The 9,370-nt window shown below is 43.5% G+C and overlaps 1 non-coding gene across 1 annotated transcript; it reads left to right on the forward strand.

Annotated features, from left to right (window-relative positions):
• Nucleotides 1-219: 219 nt before the first annotated feature.
• On the forward strand, nt 220-343 carry LOC137378563 (U6atac minor spliceosomal RNA). The gene has a single exon (XR_010976633.1). It is a non-coding gene; the product is annotated as a U6atac minor spliceosomal RNA (small nuclear RNA).
• Nucleotides 344-9,370: the final 9,027 nt, after the last annotated feature.

Here is a 9,370-nt window from a genome sequence, read left to right on the forward strand (position 1 = left end):
ACTGACCCTACGACAGTGCAGCACTCCCTTAGTACTGACCCTATAACAGTGCAGCACTCCCTCAGTACTGACCCTCTGACAGTTCAGCACTCCCTCAGTACTGACCCTCTGACAGTTCAGCACTCCCTCAGTACTGCATTAGTGTTGACCTTGGAGTTCAGGATAAAGATGATGGTTACGCTTACAGTTGTTATCCTCGGTTGAGTTTTATTCTAACTGCTGCTGTGTGGATGGAGAGAATGTTAGTATGTGGCTTTATAAGGATAGATGGGGTCTAGTGACCTTTCAACAGCTGGAACAGGGGATCGTTCTCTTCACTACATTTATCTTTACACCATTTTATTGGTGAAAGTGAATTGGAAAAATATTTGAAAACAAAAATTTTGCAGGTTTCTGGCCAGGCTTCCAGTAATCAAACATAGAGCTTAGAACGGACACTGACCAAGGGGTTTTATCCAGAAGCATTGACCCAGGCCTGAACATACATCGTACAGTGAGGTCAGCAGCTGTTTATAACATAGATAGATGTGCTGCAGGGGCATCTGTCTCTTTTGTTCTGTTGAAGGTCATTGTTCTGCCAGAGCTCAGATTAACTCACATCAGAGCCACGGAAATAACAAACAGAAAATCTCCCTCTTGTCTGCGACTTGGCCAATGATGTCATCCAGAAAGGCCTCCAATACCTGTAGTATTAATACTCTGATACCCTGTAGTATTAACACACTGACACTCTGTGGTATTACTACTCTGATACAGTATGGTATTAATACTCCAATACTCTGTGGTATTAATGCTCTGATAACCTGTGGTATTAATACTCCGATACTCTGTGGTATCCCAGTGTTAATGTAGGGAAATGTGGCAGCTGGTTTATTGCAGTTGATGTTACTGTTATACTTTACTGTAAGTTTGCAATAATGTCCTTGCCATAAAACAGAACAAATCCAATCCAGTCAAATACCATGCTACAGCCCATTCTCAATCATCAGCAATGTGATGGGAGCAGTCGGCAATGGTTCCTATCAAATGGCACTCACTCGCCAATAGACAGAGTTGTTTCAAGAGAAGAAATTAATTTGCTATAACTTGGGAAGAGCAGAGTAGCTCAGTTAAAAGGTAATGAATCCGTGGACTGCATTCAAATAGTTTTCTGGAACAATCTGATCTAGAACAAACAGAGAGTCAGCCATACTAGATTACATAATGAATATTGAGCCAGATTTAGTCAGTAATCTTACAGTAAGGGAACATGTAACACTGATCTTTATATATGATCAAATTCAATGTTAGGTTTGTAAAGTAGAAATGTAACACAGCTACTAAGAGTTTAGATTTTGGTCAGCCTAACTTTAATGGAATGAGACAGATTGGGACCACAAATTGATCAAAACTCTTATTGGGTCAAACTACAAATGAACAATGGGAGGTGTTTGAAAAGCTATTTAGCTTATGTTACAACTGAGGTGGGAGGAATGTACTGTCATTTCTAGTTCCACTTCTTCACAAGTCACAACATATATTTAAATATTTACCCAGTTCCAATACGGTCAATCATAGACTCTATTTTTTATCCCAGAACAAAATACACCAATCAGGTTTCTTTAATAACAAAATTATCAGTTTATTATAAAATAAGACATAACCAGTAATGAAGCAAAGTATTAACACACAGATTGAAATATGAAAATTCCCTTTTACCTTAGCCCCTCACACACATACCCACCGGTCAACCTGAAAAAATAGAGATTTTCTTTGAAGAGCTCTGTTAGAAAAAAGACAAATAAAATAATACTTTGGCCAAATACTTGTTAATTCTTGAAGAAAAAAAGAGAAGATATGGAAAAATGTCAGTTGTTCCATTTTTTGGTATGGTGTCCCAAATTCACGGAGACGGCTGTCACTGGGATCTTTCTCTGGAGCAATTCAGTTCAGCAGAGTCAAGGATTTAGCCAGTAGGTTTTTCCAGCATTTCAGGAGAAATGCGTCAACAGGGGTTTCAAGCAGGCCTTCAGGAGGAATGCATCATCAATTTCTCTATTTCTTACACTTGCTTCTAAGAGCTTCTCAAAGAGATGGAAAAACTGGCAGGTTTTTCAAACAGATGAGAAAGGCTAAGTTGGAATTTTGTCCTTCTGGTTGATTTTTACAACTCCAGCTGACTGATTTTTGGTTTCGCTTTGGACAATCTCAAGAGTCAAGCCTCCTGACTCCTATAAATCTTGACCTGTCACTTCTCTGTAAACATCTTCTCCAAGGCAAAAAGTTCCTGCTGGTAATTTATTTCAAGACAGGTGACTTCTAGTACTTGTTGTTTGCAAATATGTCCAAGAGAACTTATGATGACCTTTTTTTTAAAAAAAACACAATTTCCAGCATCTATGGAATCCTTTTTTCAGTTTTAAAACACAAGTACTCAAAAGTTAACAAAAAATCGATGTACTTTCAAAACAACTCCACCCTTGGAGGAATGAAATGCCATTTTTAAATGTGCTCCATTATAAAGTATGGGAAAAATAGATGAAAAGATATTAAAACACACTTTCACACTCATTCTCATTCACTCTTTACCTGGAGATAATACAGTTCTGATTTGTACCATCATTGCACTCAGATAACTCAAAGCAAATTTAAATTCTGGATAAAGCATCTGCAATCACATTATTTTGCCCCGCAATATGGATAATCTTTAAGTGATAAGGTTGTAATAGTAAACTCAATCTGAATAGTCTGGCATTCTGGTTCTTGAATTTTTCCACAAAGGCTAGGGGTTTATGATCAGTATATGCCAATGTCTCTCTGTAGTCATGGTGGACATAGTCCTCAAAATGCTGAAGAGCTAGTAATAAGCTGAGGGTTTTTTTTTCCACTGTTGAATATCTTTTTGGTGTCTATTTAGCTTTTTGGAAAAGTATCCCACTGGCCTTTCTATACCTGACTCATCATCTTGTAACAGGACTGCACCAACCCCCAGGTCACCAGCATCAATTGCTACCTTGAAGGGCTTAGTGAAATTTGGAGCTGCCAACACTGGTTCATTAATCAAAATGGCTTTCATAGAGTCATTGAGTCGTACAGCACAGAAACAGGCCCTTCGGCCCCCCACGTCCATGCCGACCATAATGCCTATCTATACTAATCCCACCTGCCTGCATTAATTCCATATCCCTCTATGCCTTGCTCATTCAAGTACCTGTCCAGATGCCTCTTAAATGTCGCTACTGTTCCTGCCTCCACCACCTCCTCAGGCAGCTCATTCCAGATACCCACTATTCTTTGTGTGAAAAATTTACCCTTTGAGCCCCTTTAAACCTCCTCCCTCTCACCTTAAATCTATGCCCTCTAGTTTTAGTCACCCCTACCATGGGAAACAGACTCTGGCTCTCTACCCTATCTATGCCCTCTCATAATTTTATATACCTCTATCATGTCCCCTCTCAGCCTCCTTCGCTCCAGGGAAAACAGACCCAGCCTATCCAATCACTTTTTATAACTCAAGCCCTCCAAACCAGGCAACATCCTTGTGAATCTTTTCTGCACCCTCTCTAGTTTAATCACATCTTTCCTGCAGTGCAGCGACCAGAACTGCACACAGGACTCCAAATGCGGCCTAATCAACGCTACGTACAACTGTAACATGACGTCCCAACTCTTGTACTCAATGCCTTGGCCGATGAAGGCAAGCATGCCATACTCCTTCTTCACCACCCTCTCCACCTGTGTTGCCACTTTCAGGGAACTATGAACTTGCACCCCAAGGTCTCTCTGCTCAACAACACTCCCCAGAGCCCTGACATTCACTGTATATGACCTGCCCTGGTTTAACTTCCCAAAATGCATCACTTCGCACTTGTCTGCATTAAATTCCATTTGCCAATCCCTTGCCCACTTTCCCAGTTGAACTATATTCTGTTGTTACCTTAGACAACCTTCTTCACTGTCCACTATAACACCAATTTTGGTGTCATCTGCAAACTTACTAATCATGCCCCCTACATTCTCATCCCAGTCATTAATATATATGACAAACAACAGAGGGCCCAGCACCAATCCCTGCGGCACACCACTGGTCACCGGCCTCCAATCTGAAAACAAGCCTCCACTACCACCCTCTGCCTCCTATCACCAAGCCAATTTTGTATCCAATTTGCTAGCTCACTCTGGATCCCATGTGTTCGAACCTTCTGGACCAGCCTACCATGTGGGACCTTGTCAAAGGCCTTGCTAAAGTCCATGTAGACAACGTCCACCGCCCTGCCCTCGTCAATCCTCTTGGTCACCTCCTCAAAAAACTCAATCAAATTCGTGAGACATGATTTCCCACGCACAAAGCCATGTTGACTATCCCTAATCAGACCTTGCCTTTCCAGATGCATAGAAATCCTGTCTCTCAGGATTCCTTCCAATAACTTTCCCACCACTGATGTAAGGCTCACCGGCCTGTAGTTCCCTGGCTTATCCCTGCTGCCCTTCTTAAATAAAGGCACAACATTAGCTATCCTCCAGTCTTCCAGTACCTCACCTGTGGCTAATGATGATACAAAAATCACTGCCAGGGCCCCAGCAATCTCCTCCCTTGCTTCCCATAGCATCCTAGGATACACCTGGTCAGGCCCTGGGGATTTATCCACCTTAGTGCGCTTCAAAACCTCCAACACCTCCTCCTTTGTAATGTTGATATGCTCCAGGATATCGCTGTTCCCTCCCTCTGCCAGGGAAATCTCAGCCTCTCAAAAGATGTTTGCCACTCCTCTGAACACACTACTTTGGTTTTCTTTTTCTGTAGCAAATCCATCAATGGAGCAGCTATAGTACTAAAATTTGGTGCAACCTTGTGGTAGAAACCACCCATCCCCAAGAACCTCATGATTTATCGCTTAGTCTTAGGGGTAGAGAACTCCACCAATGCGTGTACTTTCACTGTCCTTGCTCTACTATATGCCCGAGGTAGGTCACTCTGGCTTTTGCAAATTCATTTTTGGCAAGGTTTATCACAAAATCAGCCAATTGTAATTTTCTAAGTAGAGCTTCTATTTGTTCCAAATGGTCCTTCCAAGAACATCATCAAGGTAAACCACATAGTTAGGAACACTGGCTACTACTTAGTTCATTCATCTCTGAAAAGGAGCTCGGTCATTTTTTAGCCCAAATGGCATCACTTGGCATCAGAAAAGACTGTCTAGTGTGACAAAGGCCGATATTTCCTTAGCGAGGGGTATTAAAGGAACTTGCCAATAAGCTTTTAACAAATCAATTTTTGTACGAAATGTGGCACTGCCCACTCTGCCAATACAGTGTTCCAAGTGAGGAATAGGGTAGCAGTCTGCCTTTATTACTGCATTAACTTTTCTGTAATCTATGCAGAATCTAGTTGAACCATCAGGTTTAGACTTATTTCACCATAGGGGAACTGCTTTGAATGGATTCCATTAAGTTGTTTTCCAGCATGTTTTGGATTTCTACTTGTGCCTGAGCCTGTTTGTCTGGACTGAAGTGATAAGGATGCTGTTTTATAGGAACAGATTCCCCGACATCCACATCATGTGTGGCTATGTTTGTACATCCTGGCTTATCCCTACAGACTCTTTTAAATGCAGTGATCAGGGCATGTTAGGTCTTCTCATTGTTTTGCATCTAAGTATGAAAGCATAGTGTCCAACCTCCCTAACAATTCAGTATTAGCTAACCGGATAGTAGGAGATTCAATTTGAGACTTGTCTAAGTCTCTTTCTGCCTCATTCTCACTATCCCTTTCATCCTGCACAGTCCCTATTACGTAACATACCTGCGCTTGCTTATCCTCCTCCCAGAGATGATACTGTTTCGACATATTGATATGACACAGCCAATTCTTTTTCTGGCGATCTGAGGTGTCAATCAAATAATTGACTTTACCAATTTTTTTGACCACTTTAAATGAACCACTGAACTGTGCGGTCCACCCTGTAAAGGCAGTAATACTAACAGCTCATCCCCTCATTGAAATGCTCGGGTCTTGGCATGCTTGTTTGCCCATTTCTTCTTGGTTGTTTGGGAAGCTTTAAGGTGTTCCTGAGCCACTTTGCAGGCTCTCATGAGCTATTCCCAGAACACGGATACATAATCTAGCACAGAGGATTCATCCCGCTGTTCTAAAAGTCTTTCTTTAATTAGTTTTAGAAGACCTCTTATCTCATGTTCATAAACTAATTCAAAAGCAGTAGACTCATTGGGTGAATCTTGAGTGGCAAACAAAAGATTTTCTAGCCCTTTATCCCAGTTCATGACAGGATGCCCTGACCATTGTTTTGAGGGTCTGATGGTACTGTTCTGGGAAAGGGGGAGATGCAGTGAGACCTGGGTGTCCTTGTGCACCAGTCACTGAAAGTAAGCATGCAGATGCAGCAGGCAGTTAAGAAGGCAAATGGTATGTTGACCTTCATAGCGAGAGGATTCGAGTACAGGAGCAAGGATGGCTTGCTGCAACTGTACAAGACCTTGGTGAGACCACATCTGGAGTATTGTGTGTAGTTTTGGTCTCCTTATCTGAGGAAGGATGTTCTTGCTATGAAGGGAGTGCATCACCTGGGAACAGAGCAGAGTGGCGGCTGGCGGACCTGCGTGGAAGCTGATCCGGAGCAGTGGCTGACTCCCTGTGTCTCTCAGCGCGCGCTGAGACTCGAAAAAAAGGGGAAAAAAACTTAGTGACATCACAGGAATTCTGCAAGGTGATTAGTTGGGTAAATAACAGCTGTTAGTGAATTTAAATTGCTTTAAAAAAGGGAAAGTTTTTTTTAAAAAAACCTCAAGTGATAAGGTGAATAGTACTACATAAGTTAGTAAAGTTTTTTAAGGACTTTAAATTGTACTGGGTAGTGTTTGGAGTAGAACAAGACCACTAGTGTAATTACTATTTTTTATAGGGAGTAACTAAATTAATCTAAAGGTAAGTCATGACAGGAGAGCTCAGCCCCGTGATCTGCTCCTCCTGCGCATTGTGGGGAATCAGGGATGCTTCCAGTGTCCCTGATGACCATGTGTGCAGGAAGTGTATCCAGCTGCAGCTACTGACTACCCGCATTACAGAGCTGGAGCTGCAGGTGGATTCACTGTGGAGCATCCGCGATGCTGAGAACGTCGTGGATTGCACATTTAGTGAGGTGGTCACACCACAGGTAATGGCTGCACAGGCAGAAAAGGGACGGGTGACCACCAGACGGAGTAGTAGGTGCAGGCAGGTAGCGCAGGCGTCTCCTGTGGCCATCACCCTCTCAAACAGATATACCACTTTGGATACTGTTGGGGGGGGATGGCCTCCCAGGGGAAAGCAGCAACAGCCAGGTCCATGTCACCAAGGATGGCTCTGCTGCACAGCAGGGGAGGAAAAGGAATGTAAGAGCTATAGTGATAGGGGATTCTATCGTAAGGGGCACAGATTGGCGTTTCTGTGGCCGCAAACGAGACTCCAGGATGGTATGTTGCCTCCCTGGTGCTAGGGTCAAGGATGTCACGGAGCGGCTGCAGGACATTCTGAAGGGGGAGGGTGAACAGTCAGAGGTCGTGATACACATTGGTACCAATGACATAGGTAGAAAGAGGGATGAGGTCCTGCAACAAGAATTTAGGGAGCTAGGTAGCAGATTAAAAAGAAGGACCTCAAAGGTTGTAATCTCTGGAATACTCCCAGTGCCATGTGCTAGTGAGTATAGAAATAGAAGGATAGAGCAGATGAATGCGTGGTTGAGGAGATGGTGCAGGAGGGAGGGCTTTAGTTTCCTGGATCACCGGGTCTGTTTCTGGCAAAGGTAGGACCTGTACAAGTTGGACAGGTTGCACCTGAACCGGAATGGGACAAGCATCCTTGCTGGGAAATCTGCTAGTTCTGTTGAGGGGGGGTGCGGTGGGGGGTTGAAACTAATTTGGCAGGGAGATGGGATACAGACTGGAGGTTCAGTAGAGGGTAATATAGAACAGAAAGTGAGTCTGTCTGGAAGGCAGAGCAAATATAGACCTGGTAAGGCACAAGGGAAAAATGCAAGGTTGAATTGCATCTATCTCAATGCAAGGAGTCTTACTAGTAAGGCAGATGAATTGAGGGCATTGATTAGCACATGGGATTATGATATTGCTATCACAGAGGGAGGGGCAGGACAGGCAGCTCAAAATTCCAGGGTATAGAATCTTCAGGCATGACGGGGAGGGGGTAAAAGAGGAGGTGGCATTGCACTGTTGATCAAGGAATCAGTTACTGCAGTAAGGAGGGATGATATCTTAGAAGGTTCCTCAAATGAGGCCATATGGGTAGAACGTAAAAACAAAAAGGGGGCAATCACTTGGCTGGGAATGTACTACAGGCCTCCAAACAGTCAGGGAGAGATAAAGGAGCAGATATGTAGGCAAATCTCAGAGAGATTAGATTAGATTAGAGATACAGCACTGAAACAGGCCCTTTGGCCCACCGAGTCTGTGCCGACCAGCAACCACCCATTTATACTAATCCTACACTAATCCCATATTCCTACCAAACATCCCCATCTGTCCCTATATTTCCCTACCACCTACCTATACTAGTGACAATTTATAATGGCCAATTTACCTATCAACCTACAAGTCTTTTGGCTTGTGGGAGGAAACCGGAGCACCCGGAGAAAACCCACGCAGACACAGGGAGAACTTGCAAACTCCACACAGGCAGTGCCCAGAATCGAACCCGGGTCGCTGCAGCTGTGAGGCTGCAGTGCTAACCACTGCGCCACTGTGCCGCCCATGGAGGTGTAAAAATAATAGGGGAATCATAATAGGGGATTTTAACTTCCCCAATATCAACTGGGATAGTCTTAGTGTAAAAAGCTTAAAGGGGACAGAATTCTTAAAGTGCATACAGGAGAGCTTTTTGAGTCAGTACGTAGGAAGTCCTACAAGAGAAGGGGCAGTACTGGACCTAATCCTAGGGAATGAAGCCAGACAAGTGGTAGAAGTGTCAGTGGGGGAGCATTTCGGGGATAGTGACCATAACTCTGTAAGATTTAAGGTAGTTATGAAAAAGGACAAAGATGGACTGGAAATAAAGGTAGTGAATTGGGGGAAGGCCGATATCAATATGATAAGACAGGATCTGGCCAAAGTGGACTGAGAGCAGCTACTTGTAGGAAAGTCGACATCAGATCAGTGGGAGTCATTCAAAGAGGAAATTGTGAGAGTTCAGAGCCAACATGTTCCCTTTAAGGTGAAGGGTAGGACAAACAAGTCCAGGGAACCCTGGATGTCAAGAGATATAGAGGATTGGATCAGGATAAAAAAGGAGGCTTACGGCAGATCCCAAGCACTGAAAACAGCGGAGGCACTAGAGGAATTTTGAAAGTGCAGGGGGGTACTTAAAAAAGTAATTAGGAGA

This window comes from Heterodontus francisci, chromosome 16 (assembly GCF_036365525.1).
Source record: "Heterodontus francisci isolate sHetFra1 chromosome 16, sHetFra1.hap1, whole genome shotgun sequence".
Lineage (NCBI taxonomy): Eukaryota > Metazoa > Chordata > Chondrichthyes > Heterodontiformes > Heterodontidae > Heterodontus > Heterodontus francisci.